The sequence below is a fragment of the Otolemur garnettii genome, unplaced genomic scaffold, assembly GCF_000181295.1.
Source record: "Otolemur garnettii isolate 467f Iridium unplaced genomic scaffold, OtoGar3 scaffold00017, whole genome shotgun sequence".
Lineage (NCBI taxonomy): Eukaryota > Metazoa > Chordata > Mammalia > Primates > Galagidae > Otolemur > Otolemur garnettii.
The window spans coordinates 22,282,743-22,304,392 of record NW_003852412.1 but is presented as its reverse complement, the minus strand read 5'-3'; the positions used below and the strand labels follow the sequence as shown (position 1 = coordinate 22,304,392).

The following is a 21,650-nucleotide window of genomic DNA, read 5'->3' as shown; positions in this document are numbered from 1 at the left end:
GTGGCACTTTATTGAAACCAAAAATGAGAAAATGACTATGGCTGTGTTTTTCAAGAAATGGTACAGTCCCCTGGACACAGCTGTAATGTTGATCGTAAGTCCAACATAGAACTACTTCTGGGTCTCCTGAACAGAATGCCCCAGCTAGCATTCCACGGCTCCACCTTCCCAGCAGGCCTCTGCCCAGCCCAGTTGCCATAGATGGCCATCAGACATTTGGAATGACATCAGGAGACAATCTGAGCAGGCTCCGCCCTAAAGAATTCAAGCTAGCAGGAGACTGAAGATATCAATGTCTTCTTGGCTGACAACAGCATTCCAGAGGTCAACCAGGGTGAAAAGAAGATAGACTTGGAGTTTCCAGTGCCTTTTCAGCAACCAAGCAGCTGACAAATGCAAGGAAGCATCCCTCAAAAAAATAAAATAAGACAAAGGAAGCCTGAAAGTATCCTAGAGGTACAACGCCTGGGAAAGGGAAATAAGATAACCACGTCCATAAGTTATGGGATTTTAAGACTGAAGGAAAGTCTACTCATTCAAAGATAAAACTCAAGAATGGTTCTCATCCTGAACCAATTCCCTGAACCAATTGTCTGATGACCTATTTCTTTGGGCTGTGACAGCCCCAGTATGGGTACAGAAGTGGAAATTCTTTGCATGAGATTAGGAATAGCTAACTTTCACTGCAGTTCATCGCTTTCCCATTCCTGTACTTTATGTTGAATGTTCATTTAATGCTCAAAATAAAGTTTTCAGGGAGGCACATTATGTTCCTACATTTTACAGATGAGGAAGCTAAGGCAGAGGGAGACTGAAAATGCATCATGAAATACCGTTAGCATGTGATGGAGCCAACTGGCCTTCGGCCAAATAGCCTCTTCCCAACCAGACCAGCCTTTTCTATGGTCGGCCATGGAGAGGCTGAGGCCTTCCACTACATCTTCAAGCACTTAAAGACGTGAAAGATTTTTTTTTAGGGTACTGGATTTCAGAGAGATTGGGAAGAACCCTGAACCATGTGTAAATGGTAAATGAAGACAGGAAAGAGACAATCATTCAAATATGGATCAGTTCAGGAGAAGTCTAAGCTTTAAAAAAAATTTATTGTTGTTAGTAATTTAAAATTATCATTTGTAAGTCCTCTATCTGGACACTTGGGAGTCCTTCACTAAAGGTTAACTTAAAAGCTAATTACCACAAAAGGGCAGAATTAATATTTCACACATCACTGTCAATTAACAATGAGAAATACAGAGGACAAATATGACAAAAAATTAACAAGCTTCTGAAGTTAGAAAACTAATGCTTTGTCTAAATTTTTATGATATATTCTGTTGCTTTATATGTCTCAGATAGTGTAATTTGTAATTAAGCTTTGTTCAAAGTTATTGATATCTCTGGTTGAATTCTGCCCTACTTATATCATAATCAATATATCTGATGATACCTTTATCCAACTTGAGGAAGATCATACACTGCTAACAGTTCTCACCTTCCGTAACACCTTTCCTCCCTGACTTTAAGAATGCTTTTCAGCTCTTACTTTAAAAGGATAATCCCATTTCCTCAGATTTTTTTTTAAGTATGCACAATGTTATCCCAATTAGTCTCTTAGAAAAAGCATGAATCTGTGACACTACCAATAACACACTTTGTAGTTTAGGAGACAGTACTATTCCCCATGCTCCTTATCTTTTATTAAATGGAATTTCTTCCTGGAGGAATAGTTGACAGTATTTTCTCTTGTAAAGGGTATTCTTGCCTAAAATCTGTTGTCAGGTGACCTTGCTAGAGAGTTAATTGTAAAGGCAACTCCAGGCAAGGTGCTCTGGTCTGATGTAAAGTGTGGTGGACCGACCCTTTCAGGGGACCTGATCTTCTTTCCAAACTCATGGCATGTCTTTGGGGGCACCACTGTCTCTGAGCCTGAGTTGTCTTTCCTGTAAAAAATGAGGCTCTTGTGTGAAGTGTTCCCCAAGGGCTCTTTTTAGCAGGAAAACACTTAAATTCTGAATTTAAAACTTTTTACACTTGTGCCAAGTAACAGAAATGCCAACACTGTCCTAAAATTTGGCTAGTATCAATCATAAAGCAATTTACTTTTTTCTTTTTTTAACCAGCATTCATTTTAAACTCTATAGCAGCACTCTCCATAGACCTTAATGCAATGATGGAAATTTTCAACATCTTGAAGTCCAGTAAGGTAGCTACTAGCCGCACGTGCATACTGAGCACTTGGAATGTTGGTAGTGTAACTAAGGAACTGAATTTGGGGTTTTATTTAATTTTAATTAACTTAAATAGCCACATGTGGCTAGGGCTACCATATACTAGTGGCAGCGTATAGTTCCGCTGACATGGTAACATCAACGTTTTTCCACCTGTGATGCATTCGGCCGCCTCCACAATGCCTCTGGAGCTTTGCCCTTTCCCCCATGCTTGGCACCCTTGTCACAGCTCCCCAACACATCAAAGAATAGCACAAGCAGCTGAATCCTCGTTTTTGCAAAAGATCCCAGCACTGTTTCCGGATGTGCAAGGCGAAAGGAAGTTTTTTGTTTTGTGTGTTTTTCTCCCTAACATCTTACTTCTTGTTCTACTTTGAGGCCTTTCTCTAACCAAGAATGGCACAGATGCACCCAGGCAGCTTAACTACTAGACCTATCCGGTTGGCTTTTAGCATCTAAAAACAATTCCTTAGATTCTGGGAGCTGTAAAATTCAGTTCGGGGACCCGGTCCTTTCCTACTGGGCTCCCAACTGAGAAACTCAGGCTGGCTGGTGGGAGACAAGACGGCCACCGAACGTGCACGCGCCCCTCTTGCTCTCCCAGCTTGCAGAACGCTGGGAGCGCGACGGGCAGCCCGCGCCACCAGTCGCAGACGCGTGCCAGCGCTTTGTGCGCCGTGCGTGGGTGGGTTCATTTCACTTGGCCCCTGCTGTGCACGTGAGGCGTCGGGAACCCATCCCTACCTCTTTGGGATCGTACTTCGCCAATATAGTGGAAATATTCCTAGGATCCCAAAAGCAGACCAGCTGGGCAACTACCCTGACCGCGCCGCCACCGCCTGTTTGCAGAGCCCACCCACTGCCGTTGCGCCCTCCTCCATCCCCAGAGCCTACCACACACCCTCTTCACCAACCACCCAGCTCTTTTACCAACCAACAAGCCGCTGGCCGCTTCCCCCTGTGCCATGACATCCCCCTCTAACTGAACACAAGTCAGCGCGCCGCCTCCTGCCCCGCGCCAAGACAACGTGGCCGCCCCCTCGTCCGCACCCAGGCCCAGCGGGTCCCCCACGAGGGCCCCGAGCCCGCCTCCTGCTCGCCCGTGGCGCACGCACGTGGCGCACTCACCCCCTACTAGCAGCCTCCGAGCTCTAGAAACACTCCCGGGAAGGAGCCCCCGCCCCTTCAGCTCCGTCGGCCGGGCCAGGAGCAAAGTAGGTGGGGGGAAGAAGAGATCGGCAGAGAAAGGAGTATGTAGGTGATGAGAACAGTGTTGCAGGGGAGGACCTGCAATAATTGGATGGCGTTGCGGCTGTTGCGCCTCTCCTAAACGCCCAGTCAGCGCAGATTCACTTGCCACACAAATCAACCGGAGGGATTGTTGCTGCCTGCAATCAATAACTCCTCTGAGCTGCTGAAGCCGGAGGCGTCCCTCCGCTGGGTCTTTTAGGGGCAGTCAGGGCTGAAGCAGGCCCTGGGGAACCAGCTTTCTCCTTCCCAAACAAAGAGGGCACCAAAACACTGCCTGAGATTTTTAACCCCCATTTCCACCACCACCACCGCCCCCACCCCACCCCCCTAAAGATCTTTAAAAATGAAAGGACACACACTTAAGAAGGTATCTAGAAGAAGCAGCAAAAGGGGAAGTGTGAAAATCCATTCCTTGAATTGAAGGTTTTTGTGATATTTTGAGAAATGGAATAGAATCGATATTCCCATGAACAACATTTAACCATTTAGTAAGTAAAGTCCCATTCGATTTAGTCAGGCATGTGGATACCTTTGAATCAGCCACGCACTCGAAAGCACATTTACTGATCACGCCTTATTTGGACATACTGATAACAGGAAAAGGAAGAAATGTATCATAATTCGTAGTGACATTTCTTAAAAATCCTTAACGTATCTTTCCGATGTTATTTCATGAAGATTGCACTTCTGTAAGATGCATAGGCCCCAGGGAGTAGTGTCGGATCACTTAGTAATACTGTAAAACCAAGCAGAACCAGAAGGAAGGGAATTCACCAGGTAAGCTAGTGCTGACAACCAGACCAAGTTTGAACTCACTGTGGGCCTGGGCCTAAAAGACTAAACTCAGCTAATACCCCTGAAATACAACTGGCCAAAATTCATTTCTCCTTGACTCTGAAGCAACTTCAAAATAAAAATAAATCTCAAGGATGTCAACCCAAATATAGAGGCTTTTATAAATGACTCTTCACTATGAAAAGTTCTCCCACTAATATTAATACAAAAGGTAAAATGGATGTTGAACATCAGGATCTGATGTGTCTCCAAGGTTGGTTCTCTTTCTGGGACTAAATCCGGTCTGAAGCCAAGGAGGGGTTAATATGTGTGCACAAAGTAATGGAAATCTAGGCTAAAAGAGAGATTAGAACTCAGGAATGCTGCGCTGAGTGCAGTTAAAAACACCGCCTGGAAGGGTAAGGTATTCCTGCTAATAGAATCTGTAAACAGTTACCAAATACACATCACTAATCTCAATGTATTGTAAATTGGCCTTTGGGCAATATATAAAATAAGCCCTTTCAGCAATTTCATTGCAATTATTTCCCAATGTGACAAATTGTGTTAGCATGTGATATGACGGATTTGACTTTCTTCCTTGTGATTCCTCATCAGATACATACAAAATGAAGTTGCTAAACTAAAAGATAAATGTAGAATCTTGGATATGAGATAAAGGATATGAGTAAACTGTATTGAAATAACAACTCCTTTGTGTATTGCAGATTCTCAATCACGAACGGTCCATATGCTGTATACTCTGGGCACAAAACGGCACCTAGTAATATTTAGCACTACTTATAGTAAAGATTCTAAGTATTACCACAACTAATCATTTTAATTCTATTCTGTTCAATACACACTAGTTTTGTTTAAAATCAGAATGAATAATAATGTTACTTCTGATTAGAAGTTTTAGAAATAAATCACTTGAATGTACTTTAACGTCAACCTCAGACTGCGCATCTTTTTTCTACTTACACGTTTTCAGGTGCCAAAGAAGAGTTGCAAACTGTGAAGTAACTTCTATGAAGAGATGAAATAAAGAATGGAAGGCAAATGACTGTGGCAGTAAAGAAGTGTATGTGGTGAGTACTTACATTTGTTTTATCATCTCCCACAAAATTATCATAAAGATAAAACTGCCAACTCCTTCACCTTAGGTATTTATAGCCAGCGTAGACATGCATAACAGTGAGAAAGAGTTAGATGACCAGCATGTACTTTATATTATAAGCAGTGGCATACACCATTTTGCTTAAAGCTTACATCACCTTTCTGGGCCTACTTTTGCAAGCACTGTATCTTATACAATTAATCCGTTTCATGGGAAGTCACATATATCATCTATACTATAACTGTAAAAAGATTAAAATATGTTTGAAGCTATTGAAATTTGTATCCTGCTTTTTAGGTTTTTTTCTGAACTTCCCTGTTCAATTATCATGTTTGCGCTGAAAGTATTCTGGCTAAAGAACAAATACTATACAGTTGAATAATCTTGAGGGGTAGATTAATCTATAGCCTTTCTTCATCTCAGGGTGGGTTGCTGTGGCAACCGCCCCAGCTCACTTTAAAATAATTTTTTAAAGCTCACTTCAAGAGCTACACCCAGCGTGGGCCAGGCTTAAAAGCAGGCAGACCCAGTGCACAGGGCTTTAACAGAATGCTGCTTTAATGTAGGGAAGTAGAGAAGAGAGGAGGATGGAGTAAGATGACACCCAACTCTGAACAGAAATTGCAATGTTAGCTTTCCCTTGACTTTAATTCCTCAGGATTATGCTCTCTATAACTTCTGTGGCCCTTTAATTAACTATATTGCTAAATGTAATTCTTCTGGGGAAGAAACAAGTTCATATATATTTACATTTATAATAAAGCACTTTCATAATTATTTAAAGAAGGAAATATTTGGTGATTAGAGAAAGAAAGCTAGTTCCGTAGCACATCAATCCCAGATATTATTTTTCTCTTCAAGGAAGTGTTATCTTTTATTTAACCTGATAGACTCCAGCTTCCAGTTGGTTTAAATGGTAGAAGCATTTTCTGTTTTCCAGTTATAGAACTGGAATAGATTGGAGAACTCACTTAATACATAAGTAAACTGAAGCCTGGTAAGGACAGACATGTTAGTAAAGCACAAATCTTGAACTAGATAGAGAATCCAGGTCCCCTAACACCTAGTATCGGCTCCTCCCTACATGAGAAAATACTAATCTGACCCTAGCCAAGTACCATTAGGTGGCAAGGATCAGGGTGATTTTAGTTTTTTAGGGATTTTTTCAGTTGTTTTGTCTTTTTCTTTTAAGTGCGGAGTTATTTAAAGAAGAATTCTAAGCATGCCCTGGATTAACCACTTTGTGGATTACTCATGAATAATTTTAAATCTCAGGTGATTTTCTATTGTATATTTCTGCATACCTCTTCTGTTCCACTCCAACTATAAAGGCTCATGGGAAGAAAACTAATGCTAATGTTAACTTAGGTCACACATAATTAAGAAGCTAAATCTGCTGATGGGGAAATCTTGTATTTTAAAAGGCCAACTGTGATCCATTCTTAATCCAAATTATTTTCAAATTATCCACAGTGTTGGGTTATACATACTTTTGAATGCTTGTACTATCATTGATAATTATGGGTATGTTATAATGTTTATTATTAAATAATCTTTAAAATGTGAAAAAGAAAATAAGATAGTTTCTTTTCGGAAAACAAATCTAAAACTGAAGTGTACTGTGGTAAAGAGAAATATCCTCTATAATCCATAAAAAAAAAAGCATGGTTAAAATTCGGGTATTGGCTCTGTGTGTTTGCTCATGTAAAACAGGCAGTTATAATTTGTTGCATTAATTATGGCAATAAGTTCAGGTGGTCCTTCAAATGATTTGCTTTGTCAGGAACTTTGTGAACCCTGAAAAACTTAATTTTATTTTTATCATCATGTATAGACATATCTTAGTATCCAAAATGTCTTTGCCTCTTTAAATTTTGGGGTATTTTTGAGAAGTTGTGCTTTAAATGAAAACCTGATATAGATACTTTCTGCCATATATTAAAATGAATTCATGGAAATAGGTGATTTATCATATGAAAAACAAACAGGCAAACAAAATATACTGTAGATACTAATCTGCAAGAAATAATACTGTGTCAGATGGTTCCTGCTTTGTGACAGTTTGCCATGCTCTCCTACAATAAAGGGGAGATTCATCTTAGCTGTGTTGGTAGTCACAGTGGTGATGAGCCAAAAGCTTGGGGATTGTTCAGATCTAGCTGTAGTTGCCTATAAAATCAACCTTCCCCCTTCAAGTGAAACCTTGGGACCACTGCCTAAATGTTGAGCCCATTCTTCTGAGAGAAGCTACTCACACCAAATAACCCCTACATTGAAGCAGGAGGCCTTTTGAAACTCACTGTCCTCATATATTAAAATAGTCATTTGGAGGCACACTGCAAAATTTAACAGGAAATGCAACTAGTCATTGGGTTAAACACATAGTGCTGAAGAGAATTTTTTTTAAGTGAGGAAATATCTTGAATTAGTTAGATTTCTCAGTATACTACTATTGTCTGCTCTTGTACATCCCATGTTTTTATTTCCCCTACGAATGTGCTCTTCTTCCTTTCACTATATTAAAAAAAATTAATTTGGTTTAAACATTTTATATGATCTACAATTTTACTGGCACGCAGTCTTGCTTTTTACGATCTGTATACTAGTTGACATATTTTATCTTTGGCTTTCTTGGCGTGGCGTAGTTGGCTAGGGCAGGAGGTGCCCAATTCCCAGTAGCCTTTCCTAAGTATTGAATATTAAAACCGATTTTTTTGGTAAGGAAAAGTTTCTATTATGCTTAAACCTTAACATAAGTATTCTTCCTTATCAGTCTCTATTTCTGCTTCCTGTGCAGCTGAAACTCTTCAGGATAAGTGAAGTCATTAGCTATCGACTAGGGTAGCCTAATGCATTTGGGAAGTTGGTTTGGTTTACATGTTAATGACCTGGATAAAGTCCAGTAAGGTGTGGAAGAGATAGAGTGGGGGGAGGGAGGGAGAAATCTCCAAGGAAGCTCCTGCCCTCGGTAAATATTTCCAAACAGATTAGAAAGTTCACGGCCCCCGCGATGAAGTCGAGATTTCAAATACTGGTAATTCTTTTATTATTTCGTGCATTACTAATATTAGAGAAAACCTTTCGGCTCGTTTTGTAGCCCTCCAACCGCTCAGGGCGAAAACCGCGAGTTCTGGGCGTGCAGGAAAAGCACGCTGGAATCGAACGCTGCAGACATCCTGGCCCGTGGCTTTTACGCGTGAGTAACGGAGGAGCGCACGGACCCGGTGCGAGAATTAAGTGGCTAACGCGTGTTCCAAAGGGGGAAAAGTCACAAGAGCTGCTATTACGGTCGAGCTTCTATTGGTTAGAGGAAAGATCCCGACTTTAGAAGGACTTTGCTTGCTGGCTGGCTCGCAGCGTCCCCGGGGAGCGAGCGCGCGGTCGCGGGAGGCCGGGTTCTCTCCGAGCGTCCTCCGCGGCAGCGCGGGGAGAGAAGCAGGGAGCCGCCGCTCGCCGTGTTGTCTTCATTTCGTGCAATAAAGAATTGTCATTAGGTTTGCGTATGGCATGTGCCATTACCCCACCGTAAAACTAAAATTAGCAAAATGTCAGGAATGGAAAGATTGATTCACCAAGATGCAATTATCATTTAAAAGTGCTTGATTGAGGTACTGATGTTCAGTGATTTATTCTGCATACCATATACATAATTAAAGTAGTGTAGTGGAGTAATTTATCAATCTAGTTGAGACTGGAGGGGTGAGGAGGGAGCTGCTGTATGTTTGTTTTATTAAAATGCTCCGAGGTCTAGTCCCGCCCCCCTTTTGCAAGAGTGAAACTGATGATTTCTCCAGCTCGCGAGGAGAGAGTCAACGGTTTGGGATTGTGGGGGAGAGAAAGACGGAGAGTAAAACGCAGCGCGAGGCAAAGGCAAGGACAAAAAAAAAAAACAAAAAACCGGGGCGGGGGGAATAGAGGAAAAAGGCACTTCATGGGACGTGCGGCTTAGAACCCCAACCCTGTGTGCTCCGTTTTCGCTGCCACCCCCGCCTTCCCTCCCAGTATCCTTCCATCCCCCGCCCCCACCGCTCTTTTTTACGCGATGTTTCAAAGGCTGTGAGCTGTTCTCCTTTTCCCATTCGTCTTCTGTCACTTCCTTCCTGGACGCAGTTTTCTGGACGAGTCTGGTTACTTTTAATCCGACCCGCCGCTGAGAGCCACTTTCTCCTCCTCCTCCTCTTCCTTCTCTTCCTCCTCCTTCCTCCTCCTCCTCTCCCGAGCGGCCTTGGCGCGCGCCCGCGCGCGAGCCCGCGCGCGCCTCCCCCCGCGCGCTCCCCGCGCGCGCGCACACACGCACACTTCGTCTCCAGCTCCCTGCTCGCTCTGCTCGCAGTCACAGACACTTGAGCACACGCGTACACCCAGACATCTTCGGGCTGCTATTGGATTGACTTTGAAGGTTCTGTGTGGGTCGCCGTGGCTGCATGTTTGAATCAGGTGGAGAAGCGCTTCAAGGCTGGACGAAGTAAAGATTATTGTTGTTATTTTTTTCTCTCTCTCTCTCTTAAAAAAGGAAAATATCCGAAGGACTAATCTGATCGGGTCTTCCTTCATGTAAGTACCTCTGACATTTCTCGAGGAAATAGAAATAGCTTGGTATTGTCTCTGAAATCTGCATCCGTCTATTCCACCGCACTGGGTCTATCCCTGTGCCTTTTTTGAAGGCTGAAGTTGGGGCTCTTGTTGTGCATTCTTTTTGTTAGATTCCATGATTTCCTTGTTTGTTGCTAAAAGTAACTTTTTAGATAGTCGTATCTGTTTGCCATCAGCTATTGAAATCACTTCTGACTCGTTCCTGTCACACCAGTGTGTTTAAAGTTTCATGAAGTTAGTTCACGTCATTAGCATGTTTGATATGGTGGAGTGTGTGGAGCCTGACGGATTTTAATATTTCACAGAATGTTCTGTGACCTTGAAGTAGATTCCTTAAGATTTAGCAGTTAGTTCACTGTGGAAAGATGCTCCCATGAGTCCCCCCCCCAAAGACTCCGATTTGCCCTGGGTTCTGCTTCTGAGACACTAATTCTTGGGATTAGTTTGAGCTAAAGCATGGCTGTCTGTCAGAGTATACCTTTGTGCATTTCCTTCCCTCACCCAAGTGCTGGCTGGATACAGGGCTTCTTAATTGCTGTGGACCAAAAGCAATACCCTGGCCATGGTACTCCACACACTTAACAATTCGTGTGCAGATTGCAGCATAGGCATTGCATTGCTGTTTAGGTCAAGTCAAATACTTAGCTGTTTAAAAACAAACAAGGTTAAGTCACTTCAATTGCTTTCTGTTTAGACTGGATGAAAGTTACTGAACTCAGTGATAAAGTTTGGCACAAAAGCAGTATATTATAGGCATGGAATATTTTTTATTGGGTTTATTAAATATTATAGAAGTATTTAAATGCAATGCCAATGTTATCTCCTTCCCTAAACAAGACTATTGATTTTTAAAAGAAATTTTATATCTGAATCCTTTTTGACTATTCTGGGTCCAGTAGTTATCATTCTTTGGGAAAATACCTTTTTCATCACATTTTAGGAATGCATGTCTTTTGTATAAAATACTTTATATGTAAATGCTGACAGTATAATAAGTGGAATTGGGCTCTCTTCCAGTTCTTTAGCCGGTCCTCAGTGGAGAATTGCTTTGACAAAAAGTGCATTTTACTATTGTGAATATCACACTAATTCTAATAGTAACTGTCTTATGAAATATGCTTGGTGACTGCATATATTTTCTAAGTGCTACAAAGGAAAACTCCAGCCACTTCATTATAACAATCCAAAAAAAAATAAAAGTGACCAGCCTACTTTTCACTGGCACCTTGCAATGGAATTGTGGTTGGAGAGTAAAGATGTCTCTGCGGAGTATAATAACTCCAATCCCTGGAGACTTGGTAAGGCATGGGAATGTGACCACCTGTAAACCCTATTTAACCTCACATTGCATACCAATTTTAGCTTTAAATAGATCAATAATCTCCAATTTGAAGCTAGATATCTTACTCAATTTTTAAAATGATGTCAATTTTAGCTAGTCTTTTTGAAAATGTTCAGTAACTACCAGTAGGGCACAAGCAATATTTTTGTTTCTCCTTCATTTTCAGTTAAAGATAATGCAATTAATAAGCCATATTATTGTCTTCCAGTATATGCATGAAAATATATGTTAATTTAATAGAACAAGTTCTCAAGCAAGTAGATTAAGAACTTGAATGGTAAAAATGAAATAGCCCTGACATCTTATCTCAAGAGGAAAAAATCTCTTAAATCAAGTGTCTCATTCTATTTGTAGAAAAGTACACTTAGCTATGTAGTAGACTGTTAATTCTAAAAGTTGTTATCAAAACACATTTTTAACATGGCATTTGTTTAAAACTTAGTTCCCCCGTCAAGTTAAGGAGACAATAGTTCTCAGTTTTCCTTACTTCAAGTTTTTCTCTTCTTCAACCTTATAAAAATCTGATTTTTTTTTAATATAATTCCCACCACTTTGGAATGTTCAGCATGTTTTTTAGACTTCTTGCTAAAGACAGTATTTTATTTCATTGATTAATTGTGCCATTTACATACTGATCACTGTGCATGTGCAACATATTGAAAAATAATGTTCAGGTGTAAATTTTATTGAATATTAATTTGAGGTTTAAATAACAAATGAACACTTCATAATAAAAAGCCAGTTGTCCCCCTTTTCTGAGCTATTCGTATTTTAAAAGAATGCAATACTAACTTTTTAAGACAGAAACACATTAACACTAAACAACTTCATGAAACCGAAATACCGACTTACTGCACCTTGCCTCTTTTCTCTTCTTTGTAGAGTGTTCATTTTGCAAAATTTGGGGAAATGGTCCATTCCAATAGAGAAAAGGGCTATCTAATGATTCAAAACTGAATCTTAAAAAGCTATCCTGTTTTATATTTTTTGGATATCTATTAATTTCTTCCTTGGCCCTCCCTCTACTGAATCAATACACTGCCTGACGCCACAGCTATATCTTTCTGAAAAATGATAAATTGTATTTCAGTTTCTTTTATAAAGAATGGCACTAAGTAATTCCTTCGCATATGTTAACATTATCTTCTGAAACTTTCTTTTGTTTATCGTAGCGTATTTTGTGGTTTAATTTCTCAACTCTTAAGTGCGGTATAATTTGAGTCTATGAAATCTCAGAAAGTGAGAAAAATGGGGAAATAGCTGTGCAGCAACACTTATGCTACATAACAACAAAGAAATAGTTATTAAACAGAGAGCACTGGTTTCCTGGACATGATTCAAAACAACATGGGAGAATTTAATGTGCAATTAATGCTCATTGAGTAGACTGCAGAGAGATTATTAGGAAAGTTCTATTTTTAAAAAAGAAAATCCATATCCTCTGAGAAAAGAAAAACTTAGAAAGATACACACACTCATTTTACATTTATATGCTGATTGCCTGGACCCTCTGAAAGGATTTAATTACTGATGTTCAGTCATATGCTGCGTGTGGAAGGAGAGGCGATTAAGGTCCCCGTCCTTAGCCCTGTCCCTTAATCTTATAAGTGTGTGGACTGTCCTGCACTCAGGAAAGCTTGACTGTTCACTGAGATCTGTCATCTTTAGGAAATCAAACCAGATTACAGAGGTGATCTAGAAAACAAGGAGCGACAACAGCGTCTATGTACTTGACAAAAGGCAGATTACACAGTTCACATGTTATTTTGATAGGTCAGAGATAAAAGCTGATTGTTGAGGAATGGAAGACACTCCAATTTCAAATGATTGCCAGATAAGTATACCTCGACCCTGTTGCTTCATCATGGTGAAGAGCCATTCAAACAGTAGAAAACTCAGCTTTAACTGTCAGGCTTTCAGTAGTGAAGTAAGAAAAAACATGTCCTTTTTATGTACATCTTCATATCTTAAATTTTAAGTTCTGTCATTTCTTTGTGAACAGACATCAGTTGCCTGCATATGTAAAACAGTTTTATAAGTTGTGAGGCTTAAATACATTAGCCGTTTTCAGAGGCGTTGTAAAGAGCACAGAACAGAATTTGCCCAAAATAAAACAGACACTTTGGGTATGGAGTAATTCAGCAGAAAATGCATAATCATGGATGTCCATTATATTATTCTATTATCATATATATTCTTCATAAAAATCTGTAATTACATAGATGTGAATCCATATATCTTAGAAATATATCTTGATAAATGTATACTGGTCAAATTGTATGTATACACATATAGTTCATGACTGTTACAAAAGGTCATTCTTGATAACAAAATACGATGTTTTGGAAGTTTATTTCGGGGAACAAGTTTGAGCTTACAGAATAACATTTTGGAAACCCTAACTTCTTACTTATCCAACTCTACAGTAATTTCTTGCTTCTTCTCAAATTGAAGTCCTTTTTTACCCAACTGATGCCTCCTAGTGTTTCACACAATAAAACACTAATGAGTCACCCATAAATGTAAACATTGCATTTTCATTGCCTACATCTTCTGTGATACATAAAATTAATATTTATGTGTTTAATTTTCTGTGCATTATTATAATAAGATAAGAAATTTTAGTGAATGAGCTGTTTCATCTGAGTGGATTTGTGGCACACGCTTGCAGGTTTCCTTTGACCATAACAATATCTTACGAAGTTTTAATAAGTTTATTACCTTCAATTCCAGTTCATATATTTCCTGTTTACATTCACTGTTATTTCAGATGAAAGACGTATGCAAATAGCAAAGCTTCCATTTTGTAGGCCTGGGAATTACATAGCTGAGTCCAACCTGAAGTGACTGATAAATTGGAAGGGGCAACCGTTTAATTTAAACACTAAAATATGCTAAAAGAGATACAAATTGCTTACCTGCTGTGTTTTTTCACTTGCAAATGTCTGTGTAAAAATGGACTGAAGAAAAAGAGAGTGTAGAAAAATAAAAGTGAAGATAAACGCACAAATTCCCACAAATGTGGAGTACATTATACCTTATTAGAAAATAACAAGGAAAGAAAAACTTGCTTGCAAGGTACATTATTCTCCACACAGTGGAAGGAAGGCGTGTTAGGACATAATTTCTCATCACCAGCAGCTTGGCTCAATGAGGTACAAGTTAGTGGGCACCAACTTTGGTGTGAGTTTCTGCCATTAGAACAATGAGCATAAACCTGTGATATTTTGCACATTTATGATTTCAAACAGCTCTCTGGTTCTACTAAGGAAAATGAACACTTTAGTTGCTGAATATTTTTTCTTTAATATATTTAGGGAAGAGAGGAGATGCCCTCCCAAGGGTTCTTAAATTGAAAGGATGCACTCAAAAACTGGTGACATTTGGGGGCTCCTTCCTGTGTCATACGATACACACTCACACAAGAACAGTCACAGATTTCTTCCACTAACACATAGAAATGTTCTGAGCACCCAAGTGTAGATGCTAGCTTAAACTTAGTTCGTTTATGTTACCTATGTGTGTGTCGTTTAATTCTCCCGACTCAGAATACACAGCATATTAATAATATTTGACTCCCATTTAAGATTTTCTAATGTAGTCAATAAGACAGTGCTATTACAATTCTGTGCATGTTGGACACATTTCAAAGAATGTAAGGGGGTGTGTTCCTTTCGTTCAAGGAAGCAAACATGTAGAAAGGGGTGGACCTTTCCCACAAGGGCCACATTTCTTCCCTTGGAAAGTTGAACCAAATATGCAATATGTAAGTGAATAGCAGCATGAGAAAGAAAATTATCTGCAGTGATCTGCTATAGTTAGTGAACAAAAGAAACTGTCAGGGTTTTTTTTTTTTTTTTTAAAGCACCTATTACTGATAGCCTATCTCACACTGAATGTTGAAAAAGGTCTATGAAAATTTTGTAATTTAATATTTATGCATGAAATAACTGTAAAGTACTTGAGAATAATTTTGATCTTGCTCAAAACAAGAATTCAGTAGTTAACTATCTTATTTTAAAGACAGTCTCGAGGTACAAAATAATGCAAGAAACATCAGTTCTTTTTTAAGAATACATAAATAGCACTGATGTTCTTAGGGGTTTCGTCTGTTCAAGAAAAATAATTAAAGAATATTTCATGACAAAGAATGCCATTGCAAAAATAAGGTTGTAGAAAAAGACTGTCCAGTGTACTGTTACCTTACATATCGTTGGTATTATTTTCTTGTTTACTGCAAAAAGAAAGTCATATTCCTATGGAGTATGGCAATTATGTGATAACCTGGTATATAAATCCATGGTTCAGTTTCAGGTGATAATATGATACATTTGTCTTCACCATGATAACATTTTTTATACTTTCTCATCCTATAGACCCAAGTTAAATCTTGGTATTGATTTTAAAAAGATAGCCGGTGTAAACGAAGTTTAAAGTACACATGAAGAGAACATTTTGAGGGCTTTAAAAAGGAAATTGGTGACGTTGTAAGCAATAAAAACAGTAAACCTATTACAGGCAGATTTCTTCAGGACTCATTGCTCTTAAATAATGCAGACGTTATAGAGACTTGATTAATTCTTAATGTTGTAAATTTGAAATGAATGGAGCAATGTTGTTCCTTCTGCAAGTCGTTGGGATTCGTGTAGAATGACAGTGCAAGTCTTCAGGCAAAAATTTAAATAATGTACCTTAAACTTGTTTTAGAAACTGAATGAATTGATATTTTCATCAGTACTTTTTGAGAACCTGCTTTTACCAAATAGTACCCTGAGCGTGGTCTGGTTTTCTTCTTGTATCTTGTTGCCATAGATAAGATGCACATGAAGAATCAATGTAAATTGTTCTCAGATACTACTGATCCTGAGCATATTTTAAAAAGGTGGATATGGTTCTTTGATAGAAAATGGAGTGTTTTTTAAAAAACAGCCCAAAACTACCCTTGCCTTTTTTTTTTTTTAACATGTCTTATGATTCCTTCAGCAAGTTAGAATAATAGCAAGAGAATGCATCCTTCCCTGAAGCCTAAGGATAGGCAACTCCGACTTAGATGTGCTTATGTATTTGCCAAATTAGAAAATGGATTCACTAATATAAATAAGTTGGGACAGACAAGGAAATGCTTCTCCTACTTAACAGAGTAAACATGACTTTTATTTTTTATCTTCTAATTAATTGTTGACCCTGACTAAGGTATACTACCCAGGCTGATTATGGAAGGCTGGTATTATTGCTTTATGTAACATGAGGGATTGGGACTTCTTTAAAGTAATTTTGAAGATGTGATTATTTAGCAGAAATATTCACTGGAGCGTTTTATTTTTAGAAATCATGGTCACACAAGGAAGCCTTTATAGGACCGGCTACCTAATTGCAGTCAAAGATCTCCTTAATGAATGAACAGGCGCGCTCACACACACACACACTCTCAACACACACACAGAATAACACATGTTTTAAGAATATAATGGCCCTATATTTTTAAAAATTTTGCCACATTTTTAATATCTGAACCTAATGTATGTGTCTAAGCAGATGTTTTAAGTTATATCCTTCGTGTAGGTGAGTCTGTAAATGTACCATTTAACTTAAATGGCTTTGTGGGAAGGTAGTTTCAGGAGTTTAAAAAGGAGGAGGAAAAAACCCTCCAGTTACTATAGTTTCAGCTCTTTCTTTTTTAAAAACAGTAATTACACTCAGGATAAAGAGAGAAAAATAAACTCTCTAATTCTTTGTGCCATCCCCAGTGTCTGAGCTAGAGCTCAGGGTATTATTATTCCTGAGTGTGCAGGGCAGGTACTGGCAGCAGAGTGACAAAATGTAAACTTCCTGGCTGCAGCCCAGTTCCAGCGCACAGTGCCACATCATAAACTTCCCCTCTGCTGTCGCCGAGTGATTTCAGCCCTAAGTCATGTCCTTTCTCCCCCTGTGCAGGCTGAGGAGCAGAGAGCCTTCTTCCTGGGCAATAGCTTTGGGAAAGGAAAAGCCTAATGCTTCCTTCTTTAACTTAAAAATTCTGCCTCTTAAATCACTAGGACATGAACCGCAAAGTGCATTCAGTACGTTTCCTTTTCATTCCCATATAGCAGTGGAGAATGCTGAAGACAATAGGTAGGAGATAGAAAATGGGACCTCTGCCCCTCCCCCCACCTCCACCACCCACAGGCCCAGTCAGATATCTGTATTTTTTTGCTTTGCAAAGAAAAACACACTGGTTTCCTTCTAATGAACATAATTCAGATATGTTAGATCACTTTGTGAGAGAAATTAGTGTGGAGTTTTTTATGCACTTATCCCAGGGAAATAGCAGTGTTTCACCACAATACGTGGTGCTAGAGTAATTTTTATTGGTAAACACACTTTCAGCGATGATTAGATCAAAATATGGAGTACAAAGAGAAAAAATGTGAGCTTTACTTTTCTGATTTGATTTATGCTCTTCATTGAAAGCGTAGTGTAAGTAACGTGTTTAATACCATGCAAAATAAATGAACTTCTAAATATCTGCATTCACATTCCTTGCATTTGAAACCGTAGTCTGAAAACGTGTACTTCTCCTTGAAAAATAAAATTAGAAAGTGTTTAAAAGCAGCCTTTAATTACCAGTTACATTCTCAACCGTTACCAGTGTGATTTTTTAAAAATCCTATTAAAAATAATTTTAGTTGCCATGGCTCTTTTCATTCAGTAGCAGAATTCTCATTTGTGTGAGGCGCAGTCAGATTACTGCCAGCACACCTCTCTGAAACTAGCCTTCCTCTTTAGAAATGTATTAAATGGGCGCCTTCAGGAGAAAGTGTTACTACATAATAAATATTTGTTCCCATTTTATTTTTAAACTAAATTATTGATTTGACAGTTTATGAATAGTATGTAAATGTTAGTTTAGTCATTGACTCACTATACCAATTACTAATTGCCTCTATAAACTGCACCAAATCAGATCAACAGTTAAATGTAATTTCATTTTACTTCTCTTTAAAATAGATAATAAAGATAATTTGAATTATGTTGGAATATCAAGTCACCCTTTTTTCTACAGAGGCAAATGTTCCTTAATAAAGTGTTAAGAAGTTAATACAACATAAACCTTAAAAATGTGTAAGCAGCTATGAGAATGCCACACAGTGGAATATCCCCACACCAGGCACGTTTTCAGGGGCCATTAGCAAAGGAGAGATGAGGTTAACTTTTTTTGGAAATGATAATGTAGACAGGAATCAATAATTTTTGACATTTCTTACAAAATTAGGCATTTTATTTAAATATTCAGATTAAATCTTTGACACTGCTTTTACTTAGACGATAGTATGATTTCTTTTTATTCTCTTGGAATTTTCTGGAACAGTAGGATAATTTGAATCATCACCCCTAGATAAATATTGTTAGACAGCTTATAAAGTTTCCACTGTTGAACACGTGCGCTGGATAGATATTTTTAAATAGAAAAACTATTTGGCCTTATAAAACGTGCCTAATCGAAACATATATCCTTTAGAGGTTTGCCTAATAGTGAATTCTCTGATCAAGAATTTTGGCAGTTTTAAACCGTGTTAACCAATAAATTACAATTACTTCGTAAAGTTACCTGGTACCTGCCCGTATTTGAGGAGCACTGTAAGTTGTTGGGTGGTCTTTTAATAAAGATATATGTGATTTTAAAAGTAGATCTTTTCCTCCTTCTTCTGTTACAGTGTAAATCCAGACTTGGTTCTGTCTGGATTATTGCTCCAGACTACTAAATGAAGGCTAACAAACCTAGTTATCTGTTTCCATATTTACTAGTTATTGGACGTCCACTTAAGAGAAAGTCTAGGTTAGTGGTTAAAACAATTTTAACTACTTTCCTCTTTTCTTTCACATGTGAATTTTTCCTGCCCTTACATAAGCCAAAAAGAAATTTCCACAAAGACGTTGATGGATTTGTTTAACACTGAGAAAAATATTCAGCACCCATTGCTTGTTTCCTTGTGGCACTTGGACTAAAATGACTCGGGATCGTCCCTTCTAGGACTGGTAGATCCTGCTTGAGTTAGAGTGCGCACTGTGATTACTTTTTCTTGCTTCTCTGATTTTATAGCTTCAAAACTCAAAGAGTTCTTGACTTCACACTTTGGTTCACTTTTCGTTGTTTTCATATTCTCTCCTGTCTGAGCTCCCTTCTTGTTTCTTTTAACTTGTTTTGACTACACTTGTGAGAGAACTTTCAGACTGATGTGGCTTATCACAGCCCAGTGCCATGTCGTGAAGAGCTCCAGACACTGGTCTTGACACAGCAAAGGCCATGGGATAGCGTGTTTGTAAGGAACCGCTGACGGCTTGGGGGTCCGTGGACAGTGTGTCCACGGCAAACACGCACAGCGCTGTGAACCTCTTAAGAGGTTATTGGACAAGGTGAGCCAAATTATGGCTTTCATGATGCAGTATGAAGTGCTGGACCAAAACTCCAAAGGGCGTGTGTGTGTTGGTGTGTGTTTTGTAGGAAGAATAGGTGAGGGAGAGCAGAGAAACAGAAACAAAGCGTAAGATGATCAAGATGCATTCCAGAGAAAGGGAAAATCATCTCGGCAAGCATAGAGAGTTTGGAGATCCCATTTCCATTGCAGTATGATTTCTGTAATTATACCTACATGTGCTATAAATACACCCATAAGCAATAGTGAGTAACTGTGAAGAACCATAACCAAACTGTGTTCAAAAGCCAGCCTGCCATTTACTGGTAAGTGGCCTTAGAAGGGCTAACCACGAGAGAGCCTCAGTTCCAGCATCTGTAAAATGGGGATAATAATAGCACCCACCCCTTAGAGTTGTTCAAGCAGTAACCAAGATAATAGTTGTAAAAGCATAATGCAGATACAGTAAGTGATCAGTAACTACTAAGTTGTTGTAACACTATACTGTATTTTAGTAATTTTATCTTCTTGTTAGTGAACACTTCAAAATGCCTCGTGTGATAATTATTTTAAACATTTTTTTTTTTATTACACTTTTAGACTGTTCAAAAAGGTCACTTTCAGGGCAGATCTCTACTTCAGATGCTATGCTAGGTCAGTTCTCAGGATTGCTAAACACACTATACTTCTCCAAGAAAATCAAAACCTTTTACAGGTCAGGTGTTACAAAATACATATCATTTTTAGAATCGGAAATGGAACTCAAGAAATAAAATAATATCCATTAGTTTTTAAAGTCATTATTGAAAGATCTGAATAGAGGACAGATTATTGCTTGGTTTTAATAAAAGTTCAGTTTAAAGAAAGTATTTGATGTACAAAACTATCAAGTGATTTTAATTGTGAAAATAGCTTCTCCAAGAATTATGAAGTTTTTTTTTAGCATTAGCATTACCCACTTATAAAGTATAAATTCCCATTCTTTGTTTTGTTTTATTATTGTACAATTTTTATTATATTTGGAGATGAAATTAAGAAGAATTGGTGGTTTTGCTTATCTTTGTATTCCTTCACAAATGCTCTTATATATGTTATATTCTATAAGTATTTTTGAATAAATGAATGAATTATATTTGCTCATAAAAATAAAATGCATTTTTATATGAATAGTTTAAAAATAAGCCAAATAATTGGCACTTCATATCATCCCATTTTTTTGGTTGGTTTTGGTTTTTCATTATTATAGTTTATCAACTCTGAGATAATGGACAAATGAACATATCTTAATTAGGGTATTATTCATGGGAGACGAAAACTGTAAAGTGCAGAAATGTAGAATTTTACCTGAGATTACATCACCTTTTGATAACATAAACAAAATTAGGTAAAATGTGAATATTTCCAGTGTCAGAGACTATTTACCTTTATTTTAGTAAGCTTTTCTGTTTGCCTAGTTCCCCCCCCCCCAAAATTTCTGTTTTGGACATCAGGTAATACCGATGATGCCTACCCAGTTTGTACATCATAGAGAATTGCAACTGCTCGGAATTGTCCTCGTGCTTTTGAATAACGCCCCTCCAGTGTGCACCTTGCATTTCAGATTTCTTTTCTAACACTGTTTTAATGCCTGGATAAAGAGTGCTCGGTGCAAGAAATACTTGCAGAGTGGACTTCCCTATGGTAAAACAGCATGGACAGCTCCCAACACTGCAATCAAAGATGCCTCTAAAAGCTTTAATTTAAAAATAATAATAATAATAATAAGTCTGCATGAAGATGATGGAGCCCTCTAAGGCACATGGCTTTAGAGAATTATTCCCATCTGCACCCCCTCCCCCTACTTAGTAGCCCTTTCCAGGGTTATGATTACTGGAAAATGCCTGTTAATCACCAGAATTTTTTTTGACTGCAGCTGCTTCAGTCAGACTACTAATCTATTAAACAACTTC

At 38.5% G+C, this 21,650-nt stretch overlaps 1 protein-coding gene across 7 annotated transcripts in view; it reads left to right on the top strand.

The window, feature by feature from the left end:
* Nucleotides 1-21,650, top strand: part of MEF2C (myocyte enhancer factor 2C) — a 172,145-nt gene that overhangs the window by 11,192 nt on the left and 139,303 nt on the right. For 2 of the 7 annotated variants that reach the window (XM_003785968.1, XM_003785969.1), the window contains exon 2: nucleotides 5,248-5,344. The gene's annotated coding sequence lies outside the window, so the exon portion shown is untranslated. Of the gene's footprint in view, nucleotides 1-5,247; nucleotides 5,345-8,325; nucleotides 8,408-9,431; nucleotides 9,928-21,650 lie in introns of those variants that run through there. The other 5 variants (XM_012802780.1, XM_003785967.2, XM_023510872.1 and 2 more) reach the window with 3 other exon arrangements.